Source organism: Anas platyrhynchos, chromosome 3 (assembly GCF_047663525.1).
Source record: "Anas platyrhynchos isolate ZD024472 breed Pekin duck chromosome 3, IASCAAS_PekinDuck_T2T, whole genome shotgun sequence".
Taxonomy (NCBI): domain Eukaryota; kingdom Metazoa; phylum Chordata; class Aves; order Anseriformes; family Anatidae; genus Anas; species Anas platyrhynchos.
In genome coordinates this window covers 58,147,386-58,167,471 of record NC_092589.1, presented here as the reverse complement: position 1 = coordinate 58,167,471, position 20,086 = coordinate 58,147,386, and the positions used below count along the sequence as shown (strand labels likewise).

Sequence of the window (20,086 nt, the reverse complement as noted above, 5' to 3'; positions counted from 1 at the left end):
TAATTTGTCATGAGCGTGGGCCCTATCCATACATGGCAGGCTGGAGGAGGAATGACCTCAAACTCTGTTTCTGATCCAGGGGGCGTTGCCAAAGCACAGTGTTTGAGTTTGATGCATGAAGCGCAGAGATATTTTCAGCTCCTGAATCACACTTCTGGCTCCACAGCTAACTTGAACTTCTTCTTAATTTTGTTTGCAATTTTTCACCTCCTGCTATCACCATGGACTCTCAGAAAAAGGAAAAAAAGGCTAGAAATATGAAGATTTTTTTTTAATCACTTTTATTTTAATCACTTCAATTTATTCCCCTGTATGTGTGGTGGAGTGGAGCTAAACACATTACCAATAGATTAGTGATGCATCACAAATGTCTGGTGTTTTTTATTTTTTGGTTCTTGTTGTTTGTGTGTTTTTAATATGCTATTAAATACTGCCAGTAAATGTTTTCTAATGATTTTGGTGTCCAGCCCAAGAATGAAATGGTCTGAAAAATGAGGCAGCCCAATAGCAGTTAGCCTGGTTACAGCTATAGGAGAGCTTTGAGGGATCCAATTTATATATTTCTGCAGCTAAAGCAATAATGTTTTGCTATACTTTTCCCATGAAACAACACTGATCTGACCAGAATTCAAGAGCATAATTTGAAATTGGCCATAACAAGAAAGAAAAATTTCATTTTACAATACAAAAGGACTAAGTTTTAATTGGCATATCCTGCCAATTACACCCGCATCACCTCTCCATCACCATGGCCTGATTCTACTCTCACTGAATTCAATAGGAAAGCTCGAGGAAAATGAGCAGACAAATTATGCAACCTCAGTCACAGCTGAGCAAGTCATTTAAGCTTATGCTTAATTCCATCTCTAATCAGTAGAGCCAACTCAGCAAAGCAAAGCGTGTGCTCGAGTCAAAAGTGAATAGATGGCATGCATCCTTCTGAATATGTTTTTTTCACAGATGTAACACCAAAAATTTTCTTCTGAGCTCATCATACTGGAAGAAGGTCAAATTCAGCTGTTAATCAAACTGTCACCTACACAAATACTAGTCTTTTTAATTCATCCATAGATTGATTAAGCAAAACCAAAACAAAAAGTGGGGCATTATTTGGACACAGACAAACATGCACACTTCCCACAAATTGCAGGGAACCATGTAGGCAGGAGGAGATGATGCCTCCTTATCTACCAAAAGAAAAAGTAAAAATCATGGGCATATAGACTCCTCCATTTCCATTTCCCTCATATGAGAATGAGGAAAGAGTAGAAAAAAAAAAAAAATGAACACAAGATTTCATAAGGAATGTGGCTCTTTCCTAGATGCAATGAAGTAAACTGGGCAGTCTCTAAAGTCTTTTCTTTTCCTTTAGGCTTCCTTTAGTCTCAGCAAGAAACATTAATCTAACAGAGACAACTTCCAGGCAAGCATGGATCCCCAGGAGCATTCCTCGACTGCAGACGAGGGAAAGGAAAAGCCTATTGCAAACAGCAAGGCTGCACCAGGTCACGAGGAATTTGCACTCGGCCACAGGCTGTACCACTCGCCTACTGCTGCCCTTCTCCCCAGATGGAAGGGCCTTATTTACCTTCATGTTTTGCCCTATCTCAGAGGTCACGAATAAATAACGAATGCCTTGGGGTTGCCTGAAATCATGCTTAGCTGCCCAAGGCTGCTTCCTCCACAGTGGGTCTCCCTGGGCAGAAGCCCAGGCTCTACCTGTCCTCCAGCCCCTCCAGGCTGCCGGAGGGGTGAGGAGCAGGGTCAAAGACCTGATTCACTCCCTGAGGTTACAGTCTGTCCTTGCCCCAAAGGCACCATGAGCCGTATAGTATAAATGTTTGCAGGAATTAAACAACTATAGCAAAACACACATTATGCAAACATCTCCTCTCTTTCGAGATGACACAACATAGAGCACCAAGCGCAAACAAAACCCAAACAAACAAAGCAGAGAGGCATTGTGGAAAAAAAAAAAGAAATCATTTAGTGAAGAGCTTCTCTGCTCTTCTTACAGCCATTAGGACAGCGATAATGCTGAAATGGCTGGCCAGCCCTGAAAATTGGATAAACTGAGACACAGAAGAGACAATTGAAAGCAAGGAGACAGACTGAAAAAATAAGTGAGACAACAGATGGAAAGCAGAAATGCAATGTCTAAACTGCAGCTGTAATTCTGCTAGTAGCAACCACGTTTAAGCACAGTTTGGCTTGCTTTCCTATTTTGGGGAGGGCAGGAGTTTTCTTTTCTTTTTTTTTTTTTTTTCTTTTTTTTTTTTTAAAAAAAAAAAAGAACAAACACAACTTGCTAGCAAAACTGCCATGGGTTCTCCCCAGATAGTTGTGGGTCAGGCAAATTATTTTCCTCCATACCTAGTAGCAAAATTATGCATCTAAGGGGCAAGCCTCTGACACCCTCTAGTTCCTCGTTACACAGTTGTCCTAGCACAGCTGGGGGGCAAAGGGGGCCACCTCATTAAAATCTATGTCCACAGCTCCAAGAACTGTGTTTTAGTTGCTGCTGGCCAGGGGTCAATTAAAGGAATTGTTACAAGCTCTCCCTTGGCAGCACAGCTCTCTTAGCCTCTCCCCTTTACTAGCCTGGCTGTTACAATCAGACAGGAAAAGGGTCGTTATTATTCTAGCAACATTTTATAGACTAATTTGGCAGTTTTTCTAGCACGGTTTTAGTAGTTTTGATAGCACGCTAGTATGGGAAGGGAGGATTTCCACATTGGCCCAAGAAACAGTTGTGGCAAGACTACCTATTTTTAACACGGTTTATTCCTAGCACTATTTCAGACACAGCATTTTCTCTCCCATCTGTTGACACAGTTGTTTTGTTTCTTTAAAGACACAGTTGTCTGTCTCTTGGAGGAGGAAAAAAAAAAAAAAAGAAAGAAAGAAAAAAATACCTTCAATAGCTGCAGAGAAAAACAGGAGACTAAAACCCAATCAGTGAATTGGTCAGATGCTGGCAGACTGAAATATAGAGCAATTCTTCAGGTGCCTCTTAAAAATTACATCAGGTTTTGGCCTCTGTGGTATTCTAAGTGCGACTGTGGATTTTTAAAATTCAAATCTGATATGCTCAGCAACTAACTGAGATGGTTTATTGATCTACGGAGCCTAACTGTGAACCTGCTGTCAGAACGACACACCGGTCTGCTCAGGAGGAATGCAGCCACGAAATCACGGAGCAAGATGCCAGCACTTTCTTTAGAAAAGGAAGGAAAATGTAATGAGAGAAGCAAAGTGGGGGCAGAGAAAAACACCAAAAATTAATCAAATGATAAAAATTAAACTCTCATAACAGGACAAAACACTAAGCAAACCTTCTGATGCTTGGGTTGTCGGAGTGTTTTCTCAGATTTTTGATGACAGTTTTTTTACCCCACTGGACTGCTGCAGTTCTGGGTTATGATCTCCCAGGCAATCTGAAAACCTTATCTCCTCTCAAAGGCATTTCAAGCAGCTTGAGAGTTTGTAGGTGGAAGCAAATATATCTGAAGCATGGCTGAGGTAGGACCTCTACAGATCACTCCAGCAGTAGTGATTCTAGTAGGACAGCCTATTTGCTGGCAAAGCTGTAATACGAAAATGTGATACATTAAAGGTCGAGACTCCAATACAGAGCAGACTCATATGTATTGTGTTTTAATTTCTTTTTATGCTGAGAGGTGCCTAGGGACCTGAAGAGGTGACAGAAAGATAAATCATGCATGACAAACTGGAACAGAAGACAAGGCTGTATCCAGAATAGGATAGCTCGGCTGGTGCAGCTGTCCTAGCAAACTGTACTGACAGTGTGTTCCCGGCACAGGCTTCATTCGTACCAGCAAAATCATATTAGCTGCTGGCACAGCTTTTTTCTAAGGTCCCTCTTCCCTCATCCAGTAAGCCAAAAATGTTTCTGTAAAAATAGAGGTTTGTCATAAGTGTATGAACAGTGGGAGCTGTGCGTCAGTCAGGGATCACATCAAGGATCAAGCCTCATTACACCTTTGGCCGAGATAGTTACGACAGCAAAAATCTGTGGAACAGGAGTGTTATTCCTGTGACTGGAGTGAAAAACCCTACATAAAGATTTCAACACTGGCCTCTGCCGCTAGCAGGAAATCTTACATTCACGATTACATTTTGCAGAAATGCAGAGGTGCTCAGATCAGAAAGGTTGCGCTATTTCCACAACAAAAAGCAGTCCCTAGCATGCCTCCGACTGACCCTAGCTGCTGCTTGACCACCTTTAGGGAAGGGAAAGCTCCCCCCCCGGCCCTGCCCAGGGCAGCAGGCACAGCCCAGGCAGCACACCCACCCTTCCCTGGGGCCACGGGGAGTGGGAAGAGGGTGACGGGCTGTGTGGTGCTGCCTCCTTCTCCTGTGCCGGGAAGGGAGGACCACCCGAGCCCTCTCTTCCCATCTGCACAGCATACAGCAAGACAGGACAAACTGCACCAAACCAAGCGCCTTGGACTACAGGGACAGCTTTAAAAAAACAACCACGTTCACTACGATGATGAAAAATACAGCTGACTTCAGATGTGTTTTCAAGAAATTATCACGTGGATCTGTTTTCAGGAGCTGTCTGAAAAGATATTTTCCAGGTGTGCTCTGTCCTACTGTTCACCATCACCCAAGTGATTTAAGATTTTAACACTGTCATCTATGATTTTTGTAAGAGAAGGGGCAGTGACTTTAACATGCCCTTGAGGAAATTAAGATCCGTGAGGGATCTGGCAGCCTCTACATATACAGCTTGCAGCCTGGTAAAAGGGCTTACCTGCCTTTGCTTTGGCATGTCTAGAGCTGCGGTCCTTGCCCACCCAGTATTATCTAATTTCTTTACAAGGCATGCAGTACGTATTTCTGGAAGGTTGGACCTAATCCAGGCTACTATGGTTTCCATGGGCAGGAAGCTTGAAGGTTTGGGATTAAAACAGCAGGAGGCTGAAAAGAAAATTGAGGACCTAGAAATAACAACTGATGGTCCTGACGCAATCATCGCCGAGGACACTGCAGCTCTCAGAAATGTAGTCAACAGCCTGGAGAATCATCTCAGAGAAAAGGCTAGGTTTTGAAGGACGGTGGAAAGCTCCTGCAAATACAGTTACGTGACAGGTTCTGGTATGCTTTTGCTTATGGATTTCAACCGATTCTGCACAGCATCATAGAGGAAAATACACAATATTGAGCTATCTGATCTACCCCAGCATGTCTCATTTAAAGGAAAACTAGTGCTGCTAAGACCCATGACAGAAGTACTCTTCTTCCTCCAGCTCCTGTCCCCATTTGAAGATGCTCCTGTCTCCACTGTCACTTCTTGCTGGCCAGAGGCTCATGTTCCTATTTCAGTCAGTCTGAGCACTCCACTGACCTTCGGTAGCCACTGAAGCCAACCCAGATGGCTTTGTCTGCAGTAAGAAACAGAGCCCTTGTGCGACTCTTTCAACAGTTAGAGTGGTAGAGTAGTAATTTCCAGCTAATTAGGAATGATGATCCATGGGCAGAGTGTCATCTTCAACCCCTGCAGCCCCATGCAAAGGCAATACCTGTCCAATATCTGAGATATGTAGCACAGATGAAGACTGATAGAAAAGGCATGAAGGAAAGTTTAAAATTCTGTATCATTACTGTGCTAGCTGAAGAAATAAACTTACCAGAAGCCCTACTGAACTTAAGAGCCATAAATAACAATTAACCATGATTTTGTACTTGACAGTAGACTCATTACTTTAGGGCAGATAGACAGGTTTTATCCTGAATTTTCAAGACTTGAAAGCATTGTTGTGGTAAAAGTACCACCCTGATATCCTTTTGTGATGGCTCAGACAACAGAGCCATAACAAAATAAAGACTATTAAACAGTGTACTAAAATGATCCCTCTCTAAACTACCTTTAACATCCCCCAAAAGGTCACTAAAACAACATATTTTAGAGAAGAAAATTATTTACCTTTGAAATACAAATGGCAATGTGTGTGAGCAGAGCCTCCTCTGAATTTACTCACGTCTCTGTCCAAGAATCTGATGCCAGCTCACACTGATACCCCATTGAAAACCTGGTTTCAAGCTGTCTTTGCTCTCTCTACTGTGTTCAGCAGAGGTTTAGCGCAGCTGCAGGCAAAAGAGTAAAGACTGGAAGGTGGCAATTCCACCAGGACTTGTCCCCTTAAAACCTCAAGGCTTCACTCTATGTTAGGGCTTCTGCTCAAAAATTAATAGAAAACAGGAAAATGGTAAGAGGCCACACTGACTGTGGAAAGTCCAACCGAGGAAAAACTGCCCTAGGAAAGGAGCCAAGAACGAGCATGGGACCTAAAACACTTTCAGACAGCACAGTCAACATGCTAAACAGCAAAAGTGTTTCTGCCAGGAAAACATAATGCCACTGCTAAGAAACATAAGAAATCAAGTTAAAGGCTTCTCATGAGGAAAACAAAAGGCAGAACAAACAACAGTGATCATTCAGAAACTCAGACACAATTTAAAACTGAGGAAGAAGATAGGTTAGATCAAAAAAGGACAGAAAAGACCCCCACTGAATTCTACATCTCCGAAGAGTTATTCAAATTCCCACTTCAGTGTTTCCAGAGATGAACACCACAGATTCTGATTCAGGAAGTGCAAATAGATATATTAAAATTCAGTCAATTATATCCCAAACAGTTATCGTGCCATTCCAGAACCTTTGTGACCAGCAAAAACAGCTTAAATTATATTTATATATATAAAAAAAAAAAAGTAAGCATTCAGAGAAAATCCACTATTATTCTATCAAGACTACTTGATGGGAGATGAGCAGAGTCAACAGACCCCAGGGGAAGGCTAGAGGCCAGCACACCACACTTGATCTTCCCAGCTGCATGTCCTCAGGATAGGTTAAAGCATCTCTCACTGCTCCTCTAAGTATTGCTTACTAATACTCCGATCCCCCATTACTTTCAAATGGGTTTTAAAGGGGTTAAGTAAACACAGTCATTATTATTCATGTTGGGGCTTCTCCTTCTCTTTCTGACAAATGAAAGAAATCCTTAACTTGAACTGCAGAGCTGTGTTTCTACACCTACGTGCCAATGTTTTTCATATCATTTCATTACGACTAGTCCTGGCAAGGAGCAGTAAAGTCCCCAGTGGGTTTGCAGATCATTACAGCAACATGATTAGAAAGCTTCATCCAAATATCGTAAAAGTCAATGGAACTTGGACTGAGCCCAAAGAGAAATATTTTTTCCTGCTATGGGTGGTTAGCTGTACATTATGTTTCTTCTGTTGGTAAAAGTGAGTCTTACTCTATGTACCAATTTTAATTGCTCAACAATACAACCTGCTTTTGAACAATAAACTGTCATGAAAGAAACCATAACCTGAAATAGAAAAAAAGTCTTCTGTGCCCTGGAATCAATCAAAAATCCCACTGACTACAGGAACAGTTGAGTAACACTACCCCACTATTACATATATTGTGTATACTATGTGTACACACACAAAACACACACGTGCGTTGACCTACTGATCTGTAGGTCCCATAAACCCTTCCCTGGGAGCTATGACTGTGATGAATGCTTGTAAGAGGAAAGATAAACTTCTATGGTCATAGGAATACAGAGCGTTTCTCACCTTCTGCTAATATTATTCACTAAAATTTTATACATTTCCCAACCTTAAAATAGCAATACATTTCTGTGGAAAAAAAAAAAAAAAAGTTTTATTCTAAGAGAGAAGAAAAAAATGTTTTTAAAAAATAATCTATATACTTACTACAGATACAAGAGGTTATTCTTAAGCAGTACCACACCACTGAGTTTACGTAATAATTACTTGGCATGTTATATCTGTTACAACATGCAAAATAATATTCATAATATTTCTAGCTTATATGCTGTTCTTAGCACAGAGGGCTTTTTTGTCAGTAGGGCTGTAATAATTCACATCCTGACTGGAAGAACAAGCCAATCTGTCAAGAGTAGTACCTGAAGAGAACAAAAATCACATAAAACATTTGGGCTGGAAGCAACCTCTAAATGGGTCGTCCTAGATCATCTATCATAGACGCGCATCTAGTCTAGCCATGACAGACTCCGCACCCTCCCATGGCAGTTTGCTCCACTGACCTAAATGTTGCACAGTAGTAACCCCTTTCCCATATCGAACGGTCTAGCAAAATACTCCCTGCTGCAGCTTATTAACAGCATTGTTCCCCCTTTTCTCTTCAACAACATCTGAGGATACCTTGCCTCATTATTTCCAACTCTTTTGGATGCATATGTATAGTTATAGTTCTGAATTACACCTTCTCCAGACTCAACATACCTATACTTCTTGTCTCAAACACTTTTATCTTGACTTTGGGCTTCTCCATCTTGCTGAGCAGTTCTGTGAATTGAGGTTACCTTTTGGCTCTTGATGTTATGGACTGAAGGGGATTTGAAATGTTTGCACCAAGTCTAGTTAGGAATTTACTTTATGAGGCTTGAAGTTACAAATGTGTCATTACACATCTCCCTGCTTTATAGTGGTATTTGTTCTTTCAAATTTAATATTGTACTCCCAAGAAACACCTGGAGCAAATCACGCATACAAAACCAATAGTAATGAGATGCTTGGAACTTAATACCGCTCTTCTTCAGGATGTGCTCCACAATACCAGGGAGCTCCCACCCAAACTTGATCAAGGAGTTTTACCTCCTTACATAAACATACACTTCCAATTAGAGATTAGGCACTGCTAGGAGTAAAGCTGTATCAGCACCAAGATTATCTGAGCATTTACACAGAATATCTAAAGGCTGATGAGTACACACTAAGCTCCAGTAGCAGGATCCAATTTACCTGCTTCCAAGCTGTTTCTGATATGACTAGTCAGGCTCCAGACATGGCAATGGTACCATACACTTGGACACTCTCTTCATTTGGTGTATCATTGTATCATAAAGCACATGCATTTAAGTAGAATTTGGGACTTGAAATCAATTACTTACCCATAACATAAAACAAATCAATGTTTCTAATGAAAATATATGCCTAAAGGAAGTGGTGAAGAAGAGGCTCTGATACTTGAAAACTTTTTTTTCTCTGTCTTGACAATGAAATTGGCAGAGGGCATCCCAATGGCTTACTCCGCAGTCATTTCAAACATCTGCAATACATTACCCATCCAACCTGTTTTCAGAATCAGTAACAAGAAGGTTTGTTTTGTCTTATTTTTCACCATTTCAGCAAACAGAGCACATCACTGCCAGGACAACCTTTGCCTGCTGCCAACACACAAAGCTGAAAACATGCTTAACAATAGAGTGGTACAAGCAACTTATGCATTGAAGAAATAGCTGTAAGATCTGATACAAACAGACAAGCGTTAACTTTTCAATATGCAGCTCAGAAAACCGGCTTATTGACCATAAATGAATTATATAACCCAACTTATATCATCTGAGACCTGGGTTAGGCCACTGCCACTTATATGTATGTGGGTTTTCTTTCCAGACAACTGTCAAGTTACATTCCTTATATAATGCTGCTGTGTTGCTAACCTGAAGTGTAATGAATGTGCTCATTATAGGGTAATTATGAGTACTGAGATCAAGAGCTGTCAATAATTTGATTTGCTCCATATAAGGTAAAAATTTATCTTTGCTATAAAGGGAATCCCAATTGCATCTTTTGAAACAGCAGCAAAACCTACTGATTTCATTGGATTAAGAGTCATAATCTCCCTCTAGCCACGTATGTGAGCCCATGCTTCAGCAGGTGCCTGGGACAAGGAAGTGGCGCTGCAAATTAAACTGCTGCCTGCACCATAGCTGCATCAGGCCTTGGCATACAATCCTCTGCATCCTTAAGCAAAACAACTTGGTACATAAATTTGCAGCACTCATGGTCAAATAGATTCGATGTTTTCTGTATAGAAGAAGAAGCTATGCACAGTAAATTTTTTTGATTGTTCAGTCTAGGTGTTTTTTTTTTCTGTTTTTTTTTTTTTTTTTTTTCTGTCAATTTTGTGCAGCCTCTTAAAGATTGTGAACAGAAACAGCCTTCAGCAGGGATTTACATTTCAATCACACAATCTCAAATTTTTCCAGAAAAAAACAGGTTATTGAACTGGGTCTACAGTCTTCAAATAAGTCAGGCCCAACTTCTAGATGTTGCCTATAGGCTGTGCTTTTGCATTGCCAGTGAATTGCTATTTAATATATTCCAAGGTAAAGTGATGCCTGGGTAATTAGGCTCCAAATTGGGCTACAACAAACTGATAATGACAGGAGTAGGTAAGTCTCTAACACCTGTCCACTTATATGGAAGGTTTTTTGGCGATTTTTCAAAAAGACCTAAAGGTCTTATAAGGGCGTCACTGCTGATGAGCTGGGAGAGAGACTTCTTTTTTCCCATAAGTTCTTGTAGGAAAAAAGCAATGGTGTTCCTTCCCCACAGACAGCAGGACACAAATAAAGCCCAGTCAGTGGCCTGTTCACCAAGCCCAGGAATGTATCGCACATCCATTCCCTGCACCCCAATGTACAACCCAGTGCTGGCCAGCAACTCTGTCACCAAGTGACACGGGTTCACAGCTAGAGATGGGAGAAAGGTTGCAATGAAAGAGCAAATGTCCTCATAACCACAGTGTCCCTGCCTGTCCCCTCTGCTCTTCTGGATGAGCACTCTCTCGTGGGATCAGCCCCCACCTTCACCATCCCCAAGCTCTTTTTTGGAGGCTGCCCATGCAACTGACACACGCTCCACTGCCCTTGTGATGATCTGTGAAATGATGAGCAAGAGAGCCTATTCCTGCACAATCTGGCCCAAACCGTAGCTCTAAATGTATCTTCCAATTCTACTCACATATTTATAGGCTCCCATGCAGGGAGATTATTCTTTAAAAAATATTACAGGAAAATGCTGCAAGTGATCGTCATTAAAAAAAATCCATCAAAATTTCATTAAAAATTAACAAAAAGAAAGCATTAGTGTTGTCTTACTAACTGGGGGGGAGGTCTCATATTATTAAATTGAGAAGGGCAGCAATGGAAGGCCCTTTTAGATTGGTGTTTCCATTCTTTCCTCTTTTGCTTGGTTCAAAAGTCCTGCATAATTAATATCGCAGTACTTAATAAATGCTTATGAACCTACTACCTCTCTGCTCTTTCCGTTTAATTAGGTGATTGACTTCAGGCATACTATAAATTATAATGACAATTTAATTACTTTTTTAATGTGCACACTTAAAAGATTTATAAACAGGAATAGAGCAGTACAGTGCACTGAAAACTAGAAATACCATGAACATGAGCACAGCACAAAGTAATCCAGTCTGAAGCACCTCTCTGAGCACACATCTGAGCACCTATAATGGCTGAGAGCTCTGGTGTCTGCAGTGGCTGGCACAGACACGTACAATTCTCCTCTTCTCACCTGAACACCTGTGCATGCTCCTCTCAATTTTTTCTTCTGGTGAAACCCACTCAGTTTCACAGCAGGAGCCAAAAATAGTTCCAAGGAGAAGTCAGGCAATGGACTTCAGTGTAGCTTAAGTATGATGTTTGCAAAAATGAAAGAACCTTTCCCTTGTTTTAAATAAATCATAAAACTTCATTCTCATTTCATCACACGCAGTTGTTAAAATTTGCAGGAGGCTGAAATCTCCCACGATATTTCAGCTGTCACAGACAAATTGATAAAGACCTAAGATTTCATAATGCCATGAGCAGGCCCTTCCTGGTTAGGAGACAGAAATGTGTGTGTGAAAATATTTCGTATCGTCAGCACCACATACTGCAACAATCGGAGTCAGCTCTTCTGATATTGCTGTTACGCGACCTAGGACTCTATTTCCCTGTCACTTCCATGAATGTAATTGGAACTAAATTCACAAAGCTAACAGAACTACACACACAGAAATATGTAACAAATCAAGTATGAACCAGGTCCTATGTTTCACATCAAACCAGTCCTCAGAAAAGTAAAAATAATAAACTAAAAATGAACTTTTAAAATTTTAAATAGTTTAAAGGACTAAGAGAAGAGTTAACGTATCTGAATGTCCAGGCTCTTCCAACCCCGAGTCAGTCATCAAAACCAAAATCAGTGCTATTTTCTGCAAGTTACCTGTCCTCACCATAGAAAGACAACAGCACTGGTTTTAAATCACACTCTGTGTTCTATTGGTGAAAACTTTCTTGTATAAAAATGTCATTAAAATTTGGGCTAGAGGAGATGCTTTCCCATCTGGGAGCTGAATCTGGTTTGGTGTGACTATTCCTGTCTGTTAATTTAGCAGTATAAAGTACAACTGTACATTCTTGGCATACTTACTGGGGATGCTGGCATCTCTGTAACCAGAACTGCTTGAAGAGAGAAAAAAAAAGCAAAGAGGCTGGGCAATTCACAGCATGCTGTGAACATGATGGGCCATTCACTGTCTTAAACCTCATCTATAAGCAGTGCTAAATAGTCAGAAGTGAAATAAATGTAAAGATATAGCCCAGGCTCAGTGTTATGATAATTGTTTCTGGTTTTCCTTTTTTCGTATGAAAAAAAAACATCCCAGAGGTTCATCTCGTCCACTCCCACAGCTTCCACGTGTGCCTGTACCCCTCGGCTGGTACCACTGGGGCCAGAGAAGGTGCACGTGGAGAAGACCCCGCGGTGCTACGCAGTGGGGGAATCACGAGGAGACGCTTTGTCCACGGCTTCCGCTTTCAGAGCAGCAGCGCGGGGCTGAAACAATGGATCTCCTACGGGGCTGGTGTTTCATCCACCCTTGCGTACCGCCGGTGATTGATGGTGGGTCAGGAGGGCAGCAGACTTTGGGTGCACAACCCTTAAATACTTTATCACAGATGGCAAAAGGCCATGCGCTACAATAACACGGCAAATACTTCCTTTCACTGTAGCACAGACAAATTCCTTCCTCTCTGCAGGCTGGATTCGAAGCTTTTGCTTCTCGGCGCAGAGCGTGCGCAAGTCCAATACTTGCAAAATACACACGTAAAAAGCTGCACTTTCAGTCGTGAGACTGTTTGCATGTAAACATTCTCACCGAAATGGGGAGTCAGCCGTGTCCGGGCTGAAAGCATACGCAGTCGTAAACCTGTAACTCTAGGGATTCCCAGCCGCTATAGGACAGTAAAAGAAGATAACTCACTTCTCTTTAAAAACAGAAACTATACAGTAAGAATCAAGAAAATTTGAAAAACCGTGCAAATGATCAAATTTTTTACGCTGGAAGAGTTTCCTGAATAAAACATACTGCTTTGGTAGAACTGAAAAGTTCCACAAAAATACAGATTTTGTCCCTGGTTTAAATGAAGATTTAGGAAATATATAGCTTCATGAAATAACACGTTACTTCAATACTAATATTTTACCAGTAGGATTGCACTACTTGATGAATTACTCCTTAATGAGACTAAGAGATGAGCTGGAATACTAGCATGCCATCACAATGTTTTTCAGCAAATAAAACTGAAGCAACCTTTAGGGAGTTCTGGACTAAGATGTCTTACTGTGTGAGAAGTCTCAAGGTTTTGTTCCAGCTCAGAGCACAGGTGAAGTATTCCAGAATCTTCTGCAGTTTTAAATTTTCTTCCAGTCAGCTTTTGCTTTCTGTTCCTCCTTCGCTGTTTCTCTCTCTGTTTAACCACCTCAATGTTTTTAAAAGCTGATCTAGCTGCTCTGAAGTTGACAGCATGCCCTAATGCCACAACAAGGATAGAAAGTTGAGGCCTCGGATTTTGTTTCGAAAGGCATGGGCACTCAGGAATCTCCAAAGAAATCTCCAAATTGGCTGTGATGATTTCAGCTCCCTCCTCAGCTGACTGGAGCTCTAGCAACACCGGAAAACCAACTAGCTGCCCACGCACAGGACTGCAGAAGCCAAAATAATGATAACTAATAACGAAATCATCGATTAATGACTACAGCAGCTAGCACTAGATCGTGACTTTTCAGTTTTGGACACTGAAGAGTCTGTTCAAACCAAAGGGGTGAAGCCACTGACTCGGATTTTGGGGCAACGCAAGGCAGGTTGCAAAGCGTCAGGCGACATTGTCACACAAGGATGTGCATCCATGCATCACTTGTGGGCACCCCGTGAAAGAACAAGCGGGTGGTTTCCCTTCCAGAGGTCTTACAGCATATTACGCTACGGCAATGGATTTGCATAATTTCAGTCAAATGATATATTACAAATTTCACCATAGATTTTGAGCTCAAATGCTTTAGAACTGAGCAAAATAAATGGTGCTTATCTGGAAAATTGAAAGTCTCAGGCTGGAGGTATCTCAACTTGTTACAGCCCTATCGAGCAGATTATAAGTAGGCCTATCATCTCCAATTCAACAAAGTCCAAAATTCAGATTTAAAATAAAAGTAATGTTAATTAACAACCATACTGCTTACTAAAAAGTTTCTAAGGTAACAAAAGCTTTTGCACCACTCATATTACCCAGAAACCAAAACTGCACATAGGCAACTTGTCCTCTGAGCATTTTCATTCCTTTTTCAGAAGAGTGTGAAGCTAACATTAGCATCAAACTGTGTCATATTTTAAATGCATTTTCCATATGAAGTGAAAAATACTTGAGGAGCCACAATGATGTCACAGAGAAAAAGATTTTGAATATAACTTTTCAGCTACACCCACTTCCAGCTTGTGCCCCAGCACTCTGTCCCCTTTTTGATCATGCAGGTAAGCAGAAACTGGCAGCTGGGGAAATTTATCTGTATTTGTGAATAGACGCAAAACAGATAAATGCTGGCAGGCATAAATTCATGTTTTATCAATATATATTCTGGTACTTACTGTCAGAGTAATTTATTCAAAAAAAAAAAAAAGGCTTTCAAAGACAAACACCAGTTTAAAGAAAAAACAAAATCCTTTAAGAGACAAATTCCAGTCCTGACTCATTCCTTGTCACAGCAGATCCAGGATCCCAATGGAGTGCAGCAGAAGGCAAAAGCACCCTCACTGGGTTTCTCTCACAAAGCCAAAAGGGAAACCACTGTAATTAAGTGAAGAGCCTCAGAGAGAGTTTCTCCAGGCTGCTGCCTAAAACAGGTCCCCTGCAAGTGGGGCCCCTCGAGCTGGGGTGGGTGACAAGCACGACGCGCGGAAACACAGAGGCTCCACATCCGAGCCGCTCTTGCTTGGGGCAAGCAGAGCTGACAGTTTTGCATGCAGCATCCCATAATGACAAAGACTATCAAAATTACAACAACTCACTGGTTTTGCAGCTCGTAGCTGATGGACCCACGAATGCTCAGTTTCACTTCTCACAGTTATTCAAATTATCCAGCTCAGGTCTGCAAACCTGAGTTGCAAGTCTCACACACAAGGGGATTTATTAAAAGCCTGCTGGTGCATTTGACCATGACAAAAGGCTAAAATAAATAAATAAATTAAAAAGTAATGAAACACACTAAACATTTCTGAACCCCAGACTATGTTTGGCCTGGATCCAGTGGACATGTTTGTTTTCCACTGACTCCCCTATCATAAATTGCCTTCTCCCAAAAACGTGATCTAAATGCACTGCACACCAGGGGCAGGAAGGCAGTGGAGCACAAGTATCTGTGAGAGTCACTTATTCCATTAGTCAGAAATCAAAAATTAAAAGAAGCTCTTCAAATGATAACAGAATGCAAAACCTCATCACTTCCTTCAACGGGAGGGCACATGAAGACCTTATTCATAAGGTATCGATCAGTCAGAACATGTGCTGGGGTAGAAAACTTCTGGAGTCTGTTCAGAGCTCTTAAATAGCACTGTCTGGACTTGGGCAAATGGTTTGAATTTTCTATGCTTTTGCAAAATAGTAATAAAAATGCATACCCACCTCACAATATAGAGGCTTCATCAATGTTTCTAGCTCACTCTCAGCTTCTTAAGTAGACAATCCTGCAAAAGTACAGAATATTATTACTTAGGCTTGATTTCCTTTAAAAAGTTTTAATCATTTCTTCCTCTTGTTTTTTACCAGGTAGGAACAACTGTGGATGCAAAATCAGCATGTCTGCCTGGAGGGCAGTCTAAGGCTCCTGCCTCACGCACACATGTACATATATATCACGAGTACCCCACAATACATACCACTGGTCTATGAATAGGTCACTAGAACACAAGCCAAGCAATGCGCATCTAAATTTGAATGCTGAACAAACAAAAACGTGGGTATTTTTAAGATCAAAACTCCTTCCTAAGAATCTCACATGCTCCCTGTCCTGCAGTCCTGGAGCGACATGTCAGAGGCAGCTTTCTGAGGCACGGTGGTGTCTTCTGAATCACTGCCATTACCCGAGAAAACCCCAGGAAGTGGTTTGAATGAGAAGCTGGACCCGACTTGCGTAGGTATCAGCTGATGTCAGAATACACACAGCACAAAGCCGTAACAATAAGGACATTGTGAAACCAGGAATAACCTTCTCTTATCTCCCGCAGTTTGGGAAATCATTTCTAACCCGGTGACTACAAAGGAACAAGTCAAATGGTTAATTATTCACTGTGCACTTCGTAATTAATCTCTGTTTCAGGCCAAATCCTTGTATGCCCATAATAACATGAAGATCTCCAGTGAGGGAAACAACAGCATGAGCTTTTGGACCTCCTTCTGCAAAGCAATTCGTTTTTCCATAAACAGTTACTATTAAGCAAGGACAAAGCAACAAACCAGACAGCCATCTGTGTAAACCAATTTAAAAGGATGGTGATCTCATAAAATTTTTCAACCTAAAGCTCTCCGTTTAACTTCTGCCACCCCGTTCTGCCTCGGCAAATTCTAGGTTTAAGCTGGTCCTTGGGCTAAGGCCGCATTTCCACTTTAGGCAAGGCCGCTCCTTGAAAGCCAGAGTGACTTCAAACCTGTGAAAAGAGCGTGTCAGTGAAAATACCTCGGCATATATGGAAGCAGGACAACCTAACCAGCAGCCCACACACCACAGAGGGTGTTACCACGACGGTCTGGGCTGCATTTGTCAGCTGAGCTTCCTCGAAGTACGAGGTCAAGTGAGAGCAAAGATTCAGGCCACCGGCTATAATGCAATTCCTGCTGAAGTGTGCTCTTTCTTATGACCCAGAGAGAAGCCAGTGAAAGCACTGATTGAGACCATATTAGAAGGGAAGACAATCCTGATAGCCTTAGAGCAAGATTCAGAAATCCACAGATAGTGCAGCCATCCTATACACACCCAGGTTAGCCACAGCATCCACAGAGCCTTCTGCGTCTTTAGACTTGACTCTAATGAAGCTTCATGCAAAACATACAAAATGAAGGAGAAAAAAAAAAAAAAAAAAAAAAAAGTAAAATACCTAGAGACCTAGAGTGCAAGTAATGAGCACTCATGGCCTTGTCTTGCACCACATTACTTGCAGGACTGCCCTCTACTGAAGTCAGCTAGAGTGCTACCTCACAGCTGCAAGAAGGGGATATCCACGAAGGTATTTGTAACACTACAGAAGGAAAAACACAAACTGGTTTACAAAGGAACACAGAACACAAGCATTTTGGTATAAAAGCAGGTAATTAAAAAAATGTATATTCTTTTCCCATTTCCATGTTCCAAAACAACACAACAGTATATTGACTTTATTTAAGTGACAGAAGGAAGCGCTTGCTTCTCCAGTATGTAAGGATGACATTTCAATCCATGCAGTGCAGACATGGTGAAAAATACCTCCCACAGCACCAGGGCTTGTTACATTCACTTTTTTTTCTCGTTAGCATGCAGTTCCAAACACTCATTACTTTACTGCTCCCCTTCTGCAATCCCTGATATTTGTGTGCCTGATAGTTGTGTTTGCTTTAAAATAATAGCTGTGAGGCGAGGTTAGCTGCCCTTTTGACCCACTGTGTAATTGTACATGTGTTTGTGCAGTAATAACCCGTCATACCCATAAAGTGACATTTCTCTAATTGGCATTTGCTGAATGCACAGGCACCCTCTGCAAACACAGTGGCTTTTTTATTGGCAACCTCCCCGACTGCCTCACCCTTCTCAACGTGGAATCTCCCTTCCATCATCAGAGAACAGCCATGGTAATACTATTTATTTCATGTTGTGTGCCAACAAATACTATTCAAGGTTAGCCTTAAAAGACAGGGTAGTATCAACAGCTGCCTTGGGAATTTGCTAGAGAAAAGGGAACAGATCTGACCTTTGACTCTGCGTTCCAGTGCCTTTCTGATACGCTTCAGAACAAAAGTTCAAGCTGTGCCTCATTTCGGTTTGTCACACCTTGCTGAGTGTGAAACAGAGGACAGGAATTCAGGAGAAGCCAGGCTGGGGCTGCTCTCCCTTGCCTTCGGTCCTGCCATGTCAACTGACGTTGACACATGCGGTGATTTCTTCACTTCCTCCATCCTCGCCTTTTCTCTGTCACTGCTTTGAGTTCCTACCCAGCCACCTCCAACAGTTCTGCTGTTTATTGCCACATTACATAAAAACTCAAAAATGGCTTAGAAAACACTAAAATATCTGCACTGTCTTGGCAAGCAGATAATCCTGGGAGCAAATTCTACTTAAACAACGGAGTGCCCACGTCTCCACGTCTCTAGGGCCTACCAGCCCTGGAGATCTTGTGCCTCATCCAGCAAGGCTGGAAGCAATACACAATGCTTTATGGCATACCTCGGACTTTCCTTTTCTACCATACAAGCATCTTGTTATCAATTTTTATGGGGAGGGAAAATGGGAAAGGAAATTCCTGGAAAAGATTACAATTGTCAAACAAGCTTTTGATATCTTTCAAACAGCTGAAGCATTAATTTTTTGGCGACGCTGTCAAAAGTCTATGAGGGCTTCCTGGCTGCAGTGGAAGAAATAGTACATTTAGTTCAACTACAAGCTGTACTTTTTAAAAAATCCATATGAAAACAGACTCATTATTCATTTTTCTGTTAATACATGTTTTTGACCTGCAGTTTCAATACTATTTTTGTGAGACCTTGCATTCTCAAGAAAGAACTTCAACTTAAAACTAACACTTTAATAAACTCTTGTTTATATTATGGTCAAACCAGAACAAAATAAAGCTACAAATGACAGTTTTATAGGAAGTCAAGAAAAAGATTCATGTGTCTGAATACTTTAGTTACAGTATGGTAGGCATGATTATTATTTCCTGTAAAGCCCAAGTGTAGCTTTAAAGAACTGGAAAAAGGCAACTGTGGGAGTAGAGCATGGATATCTCTCAGGCCTCAGAAGAGTAGCTAGTGAGTATATGCAACCATAAAATCTTAATGCAAAACTCCCATCAAGAATTATGGGAATTTTACCCTGGAACAACAGCAATAAAGGGCCAGGAGAAATCTGTTTGGGTTCTTCAAAATACTACCATGTTGCATTCCTGTAAATGTCTTCCTTTTTGGTGAAAAGTGCCAAAAAATTTCAGGAAGAGGGTTTGCAATGATACAGGCAATAGAATGACCTTTTTAAAAAGTGATCATAGAACCCCAGAAATTAGATCACAAAGGAAATGGACAAAGTTTATTAGATCATCTCATACCCAAATAAGAAAAATCTATGTGGCATATTTTACAGTGTTTCGTCCAGGTCACTTTTGAGTTACTCCAACTCATCAGCTCTTCTGGTTTCCATCAGGAGAACTGGCCTTCAACGTAATGATTTTTTTCCCAGTATTTGAGCTAATACTCCTTTTGCTTGTTTGCACCTTTTCACTCCTTTGAGACTGTTACAACCTTTTAGGTGGTCATACCTATATCTATATAGACAATCACTGTATCTAATTTAATAGCAATCAAGGTAAAAAATGCAAAACTAAAAAGAGCAACTGATCTTCTGATTCAGCAGCCCTGCTCCCTCAGTAGCCAGCAACAAATTTCCAGTGGAATGAGAAGTTAGATCTTGGTTAAGAATCAAGACTATGAAAAAAACAGCAGTGTCCCCACTGAAAGAAAGGTGCATTTCATTAGCACATGACCTGATCTTTACGGAGAAGACTTTTCATTTTTTAACTTGGTCGCTATTATTTCTAACCTGGTAGGTAGCAATTGGCAGTTGTACTTGAGGAGAAAGGCAAGACAAGTTTCTGGAAAACTCCTGAATGCTAAACGGCCGGTCTGCAAAGGGACAAAGT

General features: G+C 41.2%; 1 protein-coding gene across 6 annotated transcripts in view; it reads right to left on the bottom strand.

Annotated features, from left to right (window-relative positions):
- Nucleotides 1-20,086, bottom strand: part of HIVEP2 (HIVEP zinc finger 2) — a 134,865-nt gene that overhangs the window by 61,212 nt on the left and 53,567 nt on the right. For 5 of the 6 annotated variants that reach the window (XM_038175826.2, XM_072035959.1, XM_038175828.2 and 2 more), the window contains one exon: nt 15,831-15,892. The exons of the other annotated variant lie outside the window; for it this stretch is intronic. The gene's annotated coding sequence lies outside the window, so the exon portion shown is untranslated. The remainder of the gene's footprint in view (nt 1-15,830; nt 15,893-20,086) is intronic. 6 annotated transcript variants of the gene reach the window in all.